At 43.0% G+C, this 12,993-nt stretch overlaps 1 protein-coding gene across 5 annotated transcripts in view; it reads left to right on the top strand.

Moving 5' to 3' along the window:
* The window catches only part of lrp8 (low density lipoprotein receptor-related protein 8, apolipoprotein e receptor), a gene marked incomplete at its 3' end in the record, with an annotated part of 215,155 nt that overhangs the window by 73,714 nt on the left and 128,448 nt on the right, over window positions 1-12,993 (top strand). The window lies entirely within an intron of this gene.

Below are 12,993 nucleotides of genomic sequence, written 5' to 3'. Positions count from 1 at the left end.
ATACAAGTTTAAATCCATTTCTAAGCTTATGATCTTTGCCAATAAATATTATGATGAGTTTGGATTCTCTTGCATTGACTCTTTTCTCCTGATTGCATGGATTCACGTGCCCTCTATGCTCTTTGCCTTGCAAGCTTGCGTCTTCTTTTATTTCCCACCTTCCTCCTTCCCCTAAGCCCTTTCTGAAACCCTCCTCATTGTGACTTTAATTTCTGCTCGGGTCACTATTTACCTTTTTGGGGTTTTGAAGCTACATTGCTGCATCGTGAAAGTGATAAACAAATTCATTTGTTTACATCAAAACTAGTCTAAATTTAGCTTTTTATTCCTCAGTACATGATCCTTTTCAATGCTGATGCATAAAAAAGTGAAACTTGAAACGTAAACTTTCTGTCATTTATGAGTTAAATAACATTATAAATGGGATCTTTAAAGCTTTGTTTACATGGTAGACAAACCTCTGTTGTCTCTTCTCCCTCACCCTCTCTCCCTCTGTGCCTGAGCAAGGACTTCCTTGCATTCTGATCATGGGTCTGTCTGTTGTACAGGCTCCTAAGAATACTAATCAGCCATGCCTTTCTCCATATGCAGACTCCATTCAGTCAAGGGGGAAGCGACGGTTATATGATAAATGGACGCTCCCGTATTGCTCGTGCCTATTATCTAGTGAGAGCGGAGCGATGCTGAGATGGAATTGAGAGGTGTATTATGGCACACATCACACATGATTGAAGTCGCAACCTTACCATACTTCCCCTGAGTATGCAGTGAAGGGACGGAACAATGGAGCGAAAGATGACCCAGAGGGAATTGTTTAAAAAGCACGGCAAGTGACAATCAATTACAAAATAATTATAATTACACACTGAACAAGACCTTTTAATATTTCTCAACGAATCCCTGCTTCACGCGTCTTCACTTACATAATTGTGCATGGAAGCTGCAGTTATTCTACTACTACTTGGCCATTGAATCTTGCTCTTAGTCTATTGTCGCCTACATTCCTAAAGCAGTTGCCTCTTGCATGTATGTGATTGGAAAAGTGCTAAAATCAAGTAGAATAAGCTATCTCATTGTACTTCAGACATAAAGTGATGGAGGCCTGATGATTCAGACTGGCAGGGAAAATGACATAGGCAATTTGTTCACAATATTTAACAAAGAGAATTTTGGACAGGTGTATTTTTGTTTTTACGAGCATCTGTGCTAAACATCTATGGATAAAAGAGTAGGTAGACCGTTATAATGTGTGCAAAGAAGATTCCATCCCTTTTCATTGCTCCTGGCAATAAGAGGATGTGTCTCAGATCAGCTATCCTGCTAGCCAGGGCTTTGGGTGGTCCACCAGGTTAAACAAAACCCCCCAAGTGTTTGGCAAAAGCCACACACACACACACACACACACGCCCGCGCGCGCGCGCGGACGCACGCACACACTAGCGTGCATGCATGCGCGCACACACACACACACACACACACACACACACACACACACACACACACACACACACACACACACACACACACACACACACACACACACACACACACACACACACACACACACACACACACAGAGGAACATCATCAGCATACAGGGACTTCCAGAAATGCTAATGTGTGGCATTTGACCATTTCGTTCAACCTACTTTTTTTTCCTTTTTCTTTTTTTTTTTACACATTTTTTCTTCCCTTCACAGTCTTGGATAGGAAGTTAAAGCCCTGCTGTTATCACAGTAAGACAGAGAGTTCAGGCCATCTCATCCTCCTTTAGTTGGCAGTTAGTGGAGCGGAGAGAAAAATGGGGATTGAACCACTACACTCTTCAACATTCTTCCTTTTGATTTAACCTACTCTCTCACACACACACACACACACACACACACACACACACACACACACACACACACACACACACACACACACACACACACACACACACACCCCTCTGTCTCACCTGTGGGGATGATGATCTGAGCTAAACAGCCTTCTGGCAGGGATGTGTCTGATGGCTGCTGCCCAGTCTAATTTGGCATAGGGCTTACACCAAGCCTACCCTTGGGATGCTGGATCAAACCACAGCCAGAGGAAAGGAAGATGGAGTGGAAGGTGTGTGTGTGTGTGTGTGTGTGTGTGTGTGTGTGTGTGTGTGTGTGTGTGTGTGTGTGTGTGTGTGTCTGTGTGTGTCTGTCTGTCTGTCCTCATATGGCTGTACTGACTGCTTTGTATCTAAGAAGTGGTGGTTAGAAATACAGAGAAGCTCTGAAAGGACTCTTATCGACAGCTCTTGCCGAGCAGCCATCATTTCCATTTTGTGAGCGAAACTTGAGTGTGAAACTTTGATGAGGAGCGATTTGCATCTCTGGATGGCCATGAAGAGGTGGGCTTTGTTTGGCGACACCAAAAGCTGTGCCCACACACTGGTGTCCCACCCCTCCCCTCCTGGCATGGCTTCTTGTTGCTCGGGCCAATGGCTGCTCTCCCGTTTCTGGCCATGTGACTATGAACACCTGCTGTGAGCCCTTTCTTAAATCCCTCCTGAGCTCTGTCAGAACAGTCCAGGGGCCACTGATCCCCAAGGCTCCACACTTCTCAGACAGACAGACAGACAGACAGACAGACAGACAGACAGACAGACAGACAGACAGACAGACAGACAGACAGACAGACAGACAGATAGACAGACAGACAGACAGACAGACAGACAGACAGAGTGAGGCAGGCTGGCTGAATGAACATACACACACAAATCCATAAAATTATAAATACATTGAACCTTAAAATATACACTTGATGTTCAGACGTCCCATTGCTCAATCCCAACTCGAGGGCCTGAGGTGACTTGAGAACGATTATCAACAGACGGGCATCTTACGTTGTTCATCTGAAAATACATACAACCCATCTATTTAATTGTAGATTGCAGGGGCAAAAGGGAGTGTACTGTATGTCTCCCCACCATCCTGTTTTACCACTGTCACCCCGGTGTCCCTATTTTGGGCATGTAATTATAGGCAAAGATTTTCAAGGTTTTACATTTCTTTAAAAAATAGCAGATATAAAAGTTCACAATGCTTTACCCCATGTGGGTAACCGGAGTCCCTCGGAGCTCAATACTAGTTTATTTTCTGTTTTATGTAATTGTATGGAAAGCTTTCGCTGAAAATAGCCGATCGACAAGCTCCCAATGCGACGCAACATCCCCACAATACCGATGCTGGGGTTTAAGTGGTTAATATGGCGGCGCATTGTGAGCTTGTAGATCGGCTATTTTTGTAATTTATTGAATAGGGCGTTAAGTGGTTAAAACACTCCACAATGTTCAGTGTTTGTCTTTGTCCCTCTCTGTCACAAGCAGGAGTCAGGTGATGAGGAGGACAGTGTGAGAGGAAAGAAGACTGAAGAGGAGGGTTTAGGGGGGAACGCTGGGGTTGTTTGTATTCCAGCAGCCCAGGATATCCATGGATACGCCTAGGTGACTGGGAAGCATGCGGGAGGAGGAAGTACCGAGTGGTTATTCCACAAGCGTGCCTTCGATACCCACGCTGATTAAAAAAGAGACGCACAATTAGGGGTAACTTTGGGTCATTCCTGCCCTCCCAAACACGCTCATCTTTGCCTCCTTCCTCGTTGTTATGTTTTGCTCCTTTTTTCCACCGCTCATTATGGTGGTGACGGAAGAAGGCATTGTTATTAAGACAAATCATCTTCCTTGAAATTATATGTGGGGGAAAAAAAACTGTATACCTCCCCAGGCAGCATTTGTAGAGAATGAATACATTATCTAGTGGTTACTTTTCTCGAATTTTACTTTCTAATGTTTAATCAGCAACCTAGAAAGTGCTTTGCCTTGATGAGTTTACTATGCAAATGCTGCTGTTGAAGTTGATTGATAATACGTATTGTTCACAGCTTTTGTAGTAATGTCAGCATTTACCACTGTAATGAAAATGCAAACTTGTGCAAATTGCCAAAGTTACAGTAATTGGCATTGTAATGCTAGGAATACATGTATGTAGTTTTGTATCCACGCTTGTGGATGTAAGTCAGCTACACAACAGATAATGAGACAGATACCTAGTATTGGGTATCAAAATTCGCTCCCGAGTAGGAACCGAATAGGAAATGGTGTGTACCGGGTACCCATAAAAATAAATTTAAAAAGTCAGTATCTGTTGGTTAGACCAACAGATAATGAGACAGATAACCAACAGATAATGAGACAGATAACCAACAGATAATGAGAAAGATAACCAACAGATAATGAGACAGATAACCGACAGGTAGTGAGACAGATAACCAACAGGTAATGAGACAGATAAAAGTGGGGGAGGGGAGTGAGGAAATAGACATACTATAGGTCTGCTTAGAGAGCTGTGTTGAACATTACACCTGCAGATGAACAGTCACCATCAAAGAATTGAAACCATTAAAAAGCACAAAAGAAGTTCCATGCAGCTCAATCTCAAAGTTGAGATGTTCTGAGATAAAGTTAATGCGGGGCAGTTAATTTGGCAGGTTTACAGAGGGTTTACAGAGTGTTATGATTCATAAGCAGCAACAAAAGCTCTGTCAAATGGTCTATGTTCCTCCTTTTCTCTTCCCTCTCTAATGTTCCCAAATCAAGCGGCTTTGCTGGCCACTGAAAAAGGCTTAGTCTTTGTGTCATTTCTTCCGTCAGTTGCCAACGATGGAACATGTTGGCCTAAGAGGGATTAGCCGAGGAAACATGATTGCTTTGACAGTGGGCTAAAGCTTTTTGGCCTATAGTAGTAGCACTCGACAGTGGTAACCCTTGTATCGCTTTGTCATGGCACAAGACAAGGAACCCGTGGCATTGTTGCAGAAAGGTGCATTTGACCTGTTTCTTTCAGGCTAAACTGACGCACCTGTTAGAAGCTAGCATGTGATTTCTTCCCGTGGGTCACAGGAGAGCCACTTGGATGAAAGGAAGTTAATTGAACCACAGTGAAACTCTGATTGAATCTCAGGTCTTTCTAGAGGCTTCTCTTATCCCCACATTATCTTTGAGATTGGTCTCTGGTGATGTGTTTGGGCTGGGCTCAAAAGAATGGGCAATCTTGGCTTTGGTGTGCAAGACATTTAATCCAAAGTGACTGTAACCATGGTCACAAAGTAGTAAACAAAACCCTTTCATACAAAATGCTTTGTCGATCTTTGTGATGTTTGAGAGCGGTATGGAGACAAGGGAATAGGCTTTGTGCACATGGTCTTTTTTTCATTTTACAACATATACAGTATAGATACATACGTACAATACATATACCCACTGCGCACGCGCACACACACACACACACACACACACACACACACACACACACACACACACACACACACACACACACACACACACACACACACACACACACACACACACACACACACACACACACACAGGTATACACACAGCCTCTTATCTAGGAATGTCATCGACGTTTCAGTTTTCCTCACATGCGTGCACACACCATGTTGTGGTCTAAAATTTACAGGTTTTTGTTGCGTTCTGTCTCCTTCCTGGGGAAATTGGTTCTTTTCTCTGAGCCCAAGGCCATGGCACTCTTATCCAATAGATGTTTGTTTTTATTTATTTTTTCTAATCAGTGATCACAAACAAAGGAGACAACTGGCTGTTTGCCAAAGAGAAAGAAAGGGGGTGAGGGGTGAGAGCAGTGGAGGAGGGGGGGGGAGGCAGGGAAGGGGAGAGGATAAGGTACACGGAGCGAATAAGCGTGCCAGGGAAGACAAAAGGATGGAGATTGTATACAGCGCTTTTTTGGTGCTGCTGACAGCGCAGTGGAACACAGATGGAGGCGGGGTCAATCTGTCACCAAAAATAATCGCATTCCACCGTCGCATCGAAAATAAAAAAAAACTCCCGGGAATGCAAAGCAGTAGGTTCCAAGTCTTTTTTTCTCCCCTTCATTTTTGTCTGAGTCTCTGCAAAACATTTGCCATCCGTCACTCCTCCCCTTTGAATGAAATACACACACACACACACACACACGCACGCACACACATACACATTCAAGCGTACACACACTCATTCTTACACACGCGCACATACCACTGTGAGGAAAAGCACAATGGCACACGTGCACATTTTAGGTGACCTTTGCGGCGCTGTTGTTTTGCTTTCAAGAAGCAGCTATTTGTAATTGTAATGATTTCTTTTTTGGCTAGTATGCAGCGGGACAAAATTTCTCTCTCTTTTGTGTGGGGATGCTCTGCAGCCTTTGTGGGAACCCCACCCATACGCCTCGTCCTCCCACCCACCATCGCCCCTGCCTCCAGCAAGGGCGGAGTTCTTTCTTTTCTTTTCTTTTTTTCCCTTTCTTTCTTTTTTTTTTCTCCGTTTGATAATAAGCCCGGCAGTAATTTGTCATGTGGTCTAACCCGCAGCGCGGCTGTGTGTGTGTGCAGTTGCGGGGTTGAATGGAGATGGTGGAAGTGAGGGGAATTACGAGGCTCACACAGCAAGCATCAATTCATACAACCAGCAGGAAAGTTGTATTGTAATAAAAGGCTTTTTTATTTTACGGGAGTGCTCAAACCTTCAATTCCCAGTGCCAACCTGTCATTCACCAGAGAAGTAGTTACACAAACAAACCAGAGTCTGAGAACTTCCATTTTGTACTATTGGAATTACAAAGTCACATAGAGTTACACATGGATAAATTCACACTCCAGAATGCCAGTATTCAGGTTTACGTTCTCTGCCGTTACAATATGCACACCTAACAATAATGGCCCTACGCTGCATTATATAATCTGTAAAAGATAAACCCTTGTAAAAACTTTATTTATGCAATTACAGTATGGCCTCAAATGTATAAATATTTATGCAATTACTATGGCCTCAAATTCATATTTAGCCAGAATTTGTTTCAAAATGTTCTATTCAAATTATGAATAAAATAAGGAAACATCTAAAAAATTAAGTGAGGGGATGTCGGTGTCAAACAGACAGAAATGAGTAAAAAACAGAGTGGTCCCTCTCCACTTTGCAGTCAGACCCTGTGAGAACCTGAGGTCAGGTGACCTCAAAGCTTAGCTTACTTTCACTGTGCAGATTGTCTCTGCAGTATTGGTATTTGTATGTTTATCACATCCATTACAACTTCACGTTGCATCCAAATCTAAAACCACATTTTAATTTCATTTAAAAATATTTTCTTTTTAATTAATTGCTAGGTCAATATTATCTACTGCAGGTTGTTGTATCTCACGGCATGAAACATTTTCTGCATGTTGATGGTGGATGCCAGTTACAGTGTGCAAGACAATTTGCTCCAGGACACGGCTGAGAGTAATTAAACCACCCGACCGTCCTCACATGTAAGTGGGAGACTGAATGCCTGTATCTCTTACCCTTTTCTTGGCTACAGATGCATAACCTTAATGAAAGCAGTCATAGGTTATGTATGTGGGGGGTGGGGGGCAGTGGATTGATAGCTGATATCATTATAACGATGACCCTGTCTAGGACACTGATAGTCTGGGGAGACGGGGACGTGGACGGGGGGGGGGCCTTAGAGTGTGTGTGTGTGTGTGTGTGTGTGTGTGTGTGTGTGTGTGTGTGTGTGTGTGTGTGTGTGTGTGTGTGTGTGTGTGTGTGTGTGTGTGTGTGTGTGTGTGTGTTGGGGGCTGGTATCAGTGTCTGCACATTTAATAAATCAATGCAGGTCAAGTCTGGGAGACAGATGTCACCAGGATGGCCTTTTAGTGGGGATTGTAGTGTGTGTGTGTGTGTGTGTGTGTGTGTGTGTGTGTGTGTGCGCGCAGCGTTGGTGCAAAGCTTCTCAGTGCTGCATAATGTCAGTTCTAATGAGAGGTAGCCAAGCAGAAGGATATGACCTCACAGAGTCCCAGGACTCACCAACTACACTGAGTAGTATCTCTCTTTCTCACACACACACACACACACACACACACACACACACACACGTTTGTATTACTATACTTGTGAGGACATCAACATTTTAGGAAGCCAATTTTATGATTGATTTTTGATTTTCGTTGGGTATTTTTAACCGCGAGTCTAAAGCCGAAAAATACCAGATCTACAAGCTCACAACGTGTCGCGCTGCGACACGTTGTGAGCTTGTAGATCGGCTATTTTCCGGTGTTTGACATCGCCGCACAACTAAGTATAAAATAGGTTAAAATCTAACCCCAACTCCCTAAACCTAACCTCTAAAGGTCTAATCCTTAACCTAACCCCAACCTGGATCTTTTTCTAATTGTAAACGTATCTCTAAAAATGATTTCAACCATAAAACAACCATTTTTTCTCACGAGGACCAGGAAAAATGGTCCTCACAACGTCTATTCCTCAAATTCTACTATACTCGTGGGGACGTTTGGTCCTCACAAGTATAGTAATACAAACACACACACACACACACACACACACACACACACACACACACACACACACACACACACACACACTGTGATTACATTATGGACTAAAACCTGAGTTATACCTTGTCGTTATACTTTGTCGAACACATTTGTTGCGCTTCAAAAATAGCAGATCACAAAACACTGAGCTTGTAGATCTGCTATTTCTCACCTGCAGTCTCTCTCTCACACACATTTTATTTTCGATGCAGGCTTAAAGCAGCACCTCTCAACTGCACTCTCTCTCTCTCTCTCACACACACACACACACACACACACACACACACACACACGTCATTTTGTAGGACAGCATTTACTGGATTTCACGGACTGGCATATCTGATATCAACAAAATGTAATGATGTCAATAACATATAATAACTTTAGCCTGAGACGATGCTAATAATGTCTTTCTTTCCAATATCCTTTTTTCTTTTGTTGGCAAATCACATGATGTCCACGTGAGAGACAACACAATTGGGATCTGACTCTCAAAACTGCAGTGTAGCACAAAGCGTTAGACTGCCTAAAACATAATTATTTGATAGACTGATAGGCTCTTCAAAAAGCCTAAAGCATAAAGAAGAAGCTCTCATTTAATGGCCCCTGCACTCCCACAACGGCCCCTTTTTGTTCCTCTCGTTAATTAACCGGGTCTGAAGCTAACCTGGCTCTCTGATCTCTCTGATGAGATAGCCCATCAGCCTTGCAACAACAAAAACATTCAACGCTGCATTTGTGTCGAGAGCTAGAGTAAAAGCCTTCAGGCAAATTGCACTAAAAGGGACAGAGCGAGCTGTATGAATGGAAAGAGAGAGGTGCAGGGGAGGGGGAGGGGGGAGGGCGAAGGGGAATATGATTTTGTTGAAGCCTGTGGGCAATTGTTGGAGATCAATTCTTATTGATTTAATTCGGAGCAAAAGCTGAAGTGTGTATGAGTATCCGAGAAAGAGAGAGAGAGAGAGAGGGAGAGAGAGATAGAGAGAGAGAGAGAGAGAGAGACAGCAGGTGAGAACTGTTGCTTTCTGTCTGAAAAAGGATGCATTATGAGCTTGTAGAACGGCTAATTTCCATTGTGCGACACCCACACACAAAAGTATAACTCAGGCTTTAGGCAGTAATGTGATCACAGCTCACCCAAGGCCCAAGTAATGAGTTCGGCTTTGTTTGCCTTCGCCGACTCCACTGATAATAATCCGCCACCAATGCCGCTCACGCGTTTGATTGAGGGACGAAGGCGTCTTTTGCAAAGAGAGTGCACAGTGCAATTCTCTGTGTCAGTTTATCCATTTCTAACTCTGAGGGCTTACAAATGTGTTGGGCTACATTTGTAGCCGCAACAGTTAAATAAACACTGAGGATTTTACTGTGTTTGAAAGAGAGCGAGGAAATAATGAGAACAAGAGAGGTGAGATAAAAATGGGAAAGACAGACAGAAAGCTTGGCTGATAACCGTACGTCTCATCTCCAGACAACCAATTTCAGAACATTATATCCGACATATTTCTGATTCCGCCTTTCATCTCCCCGTGCCGCTGGTCTGTCTGTTTCCTTTCTTCTTCCTCACATTTTGTTCCCATCTGTCCATAACCCTTTAAGACCGGGAACGCATCTGTGTAATTTTTTTATTTCTTTGGCTATTCAAAAATGGCAGATATACAAGCTCATAGCGCTACGCTATTTTTGAAAAATCGTGATTTTTTTTGCAAATCTTTGAATACATAACATTTTTTACTCAAATCTTTGCTTCTGTAGGTCCCTGGAACAAAATATTTGACAAATGTTTGCTTTAAAAAATATATATTCAAAGATTTGCACGCATTTTGTAGATCTGCTATTTTTGAATAGCCAAAGACATCTAAAATGACAGATGCGTTCCCGCATTGAATGGGTTAAGCTCCTTTTGTGATGCTGTAATGCCGTGCTTATGTGAAGGGGAGCGAGGAGGACGGCGGGGACCCAGAATGTGACAGGATTTTCGGGAGGTCTCGAGCGGTCGTGTGTGTGGCTCACACAGATAGGATCAGCCTGGGAAAGGAAAATTGTGGGAATCTGGGCAGAACCCGGATCCAGGATGACAGTGGGATAACATGACTGCATGCTTTCTCCTCTTCAGTCACACAGACAGAATACTGAAGAGATGAACAGCAGGATTTTGTAATTACATCCAAAAATGCTCAGAGCCTGGTGATCAGATAATTTATGACACTTGAATCTGGCAGGTTACATTTCCTTGTGAGTGCATGTTGTAAGCACACGCTGTAGTACATGATGTAGCACACGGCACGCTGTAATATACATGTTATAGTAAACACTGTGGTAGGGCTGGGCAATTAACCAAAATATATTGAAACCAATATATATATAGAACCAATAACCAACTTATAACCGAGAAAATAGCCAATCTACGAGTTCACAATGCGTCGCATTTTCTTTTAATATCGTTCATTAATCGTGATCGAGGCAAAAGTTTGAAATGATCTTGAATATTGATTTGATGTCATATCGCCTATAGCCAATAATGAACAATATGCTTAATGAGTTATGTAATATGTGATCATCAGTTATGTGATCACCTCTGAGAGGAATTATCACAAAGTATCACCTTGCCAAATTGCAAATCAGCGTTAATTAGCCCCTCGTGTGAAAGGGCTCAAAACCCTGTTAGGTGGCACTCTAATTCAGGGGGATTTGCAGTCAAGGTAAACAGAACAATATGACTAAATTGCTTCTCCATTCAACTCCAGAAACTCACTCAAAAGTGCTTGCTATTAATCTCCAACTGAGTAAAGGATGTCATGAAGGCTTAAATAGACATAGAACAAGGGTGTGTTCATGTATACTCTTAAACTTGGTAAACAATCGCAAACGCGCACACACACACACACACACACACACACACACACACACACACACACACACACACACACACACACACACACACACACACACACACACACACACACACACACACGTGCACGCACATGCACAAACAGGAGGCCGATTAACCTTTGGGAAGGAGCAGTTTGTGACAAGCTGACAAGTATTGCTCCTACAAAGTGTCTTGGCTACTTGGTACTTCATCCTGTTTTGGAGCTGCATCTTTTGAAATCCCTTCAGTGTGCTGAGATAAATATGACTGCCGCATGTTGTGTTTATTTTCTTCTTCTTTGTTCTGCTTTGTTCAGCGTTATTTGTTAAATTAACAAAAAGCATGGCTGGGTAGTCTGCTGCCAATGAGGACTTTTAAATAATTAAAAAGTGAAGGCTTATTTTTGTTTTCCCTTTTATCTTTGAGTTCCCAGAATAGAAACAGAATCACTCACTGACTCACTGACACAGCATCGAGTTAGCAGTAAATATATTCTGTATCCACTGCCTTTTAACATTACCAAAATTAGCTGGTGCACAGTACAATCCTCACTGTTAATTTAAATGTAAAATGTTAAATTGAAGTGTACAGGTCCATTTGTACACTCTCAGCGTTGATTCATCACTGAGAACTGCTGTTCTGACCGATATGGCCCACTTTGAAAACCACTAATATACAGTATGGACTGGAGCTGTATTTGATCGGCCTGGCTCTCAACAGGCAGCTGGTCTATGGAGCTCACTCCCATATCAAGACCCATCCAGACCCATCTGTCAGCTCACCATACGTAAACTCACTATCACATGTTCATGCACACTTTCTGCCTATTCTTTATACCCATATTATTACTCACATTGCATTATTAAGTACTGTGAGAGTCATGTGCAATTAGCATGACTGATGGAACTGTTTGTGTGTGTGTGTGTGTGTGTGTGTGTGTGTGTGTGTGTGTGTGTGTGTGTGTGTGTGTGTGTGTGTGTGTGTGTGTGTGTGTGTGTGTGTGTGTGTCTCTATTGAGTTACCCTGGCTTTTGGCTTTTGCAGCCCATTTATTTTAATCAGTGTAATTGGTGTTGGTTAATTTAATTTGGTTACACCCTCCATCTCTCCCTCTGTCTCACACACACACACACACACACACACACACACACACACACACACACACACACACACACACACACACACACACACACACACACACACACACACACATACATACAACCCCTTATGGAGTGGACTGACACCAGTTACCGCTGTTGGCATTTACATTGTTTAGCAACCAATTAGTCATAACAATCAAGCTTTGGCCTGAAGATCAGCAGAAGATGGATGCCGGTCCTCACTTTAGAGATCTGAAGATGAGCAAAAGATAGATGATTGTTCTTTCCTAACTAAGAGGGTGGCAGACTGCCTGGGCAGCGGGATGCTATGCTGTTGAAGTATTCTGGTGGTCTCTCCCCACTTTCTCTCTGTCTTCCTATGACCAATGGAAAACTAGACAGGTCTTCAATTTCCTCAACAGGCCTTTGAGTTAGACACACGCACGCACACACGCACGCACGCACTCACGCACTCACGCACTGATTTCTCACCACTCTTGCACAGTTGTGGCTACCCCTGCTCTCTGATTAACGACCTCTATCGTTCCACTGACATGCTGCGTTCTTTAGCTCTTTAGGCTTTTACTACAGCATGGAG

Source organism: Gymnoscopelus microlampas (assembly GCF_963454915.1).
Source record: "Gymnoscopelus microlampas genome assembly, chromosome: 9".
NCBI classification, from domain to species: Eukaryota; Metazoa; Chordata; class Actinopteri; order Myctophiformes; family Myctophidae; genus Gymnoscopelus; species Gymnoscopelus microlampas.
This window is presented reverse-complemented; position numbering and strand designations above follow the sequence as displayed.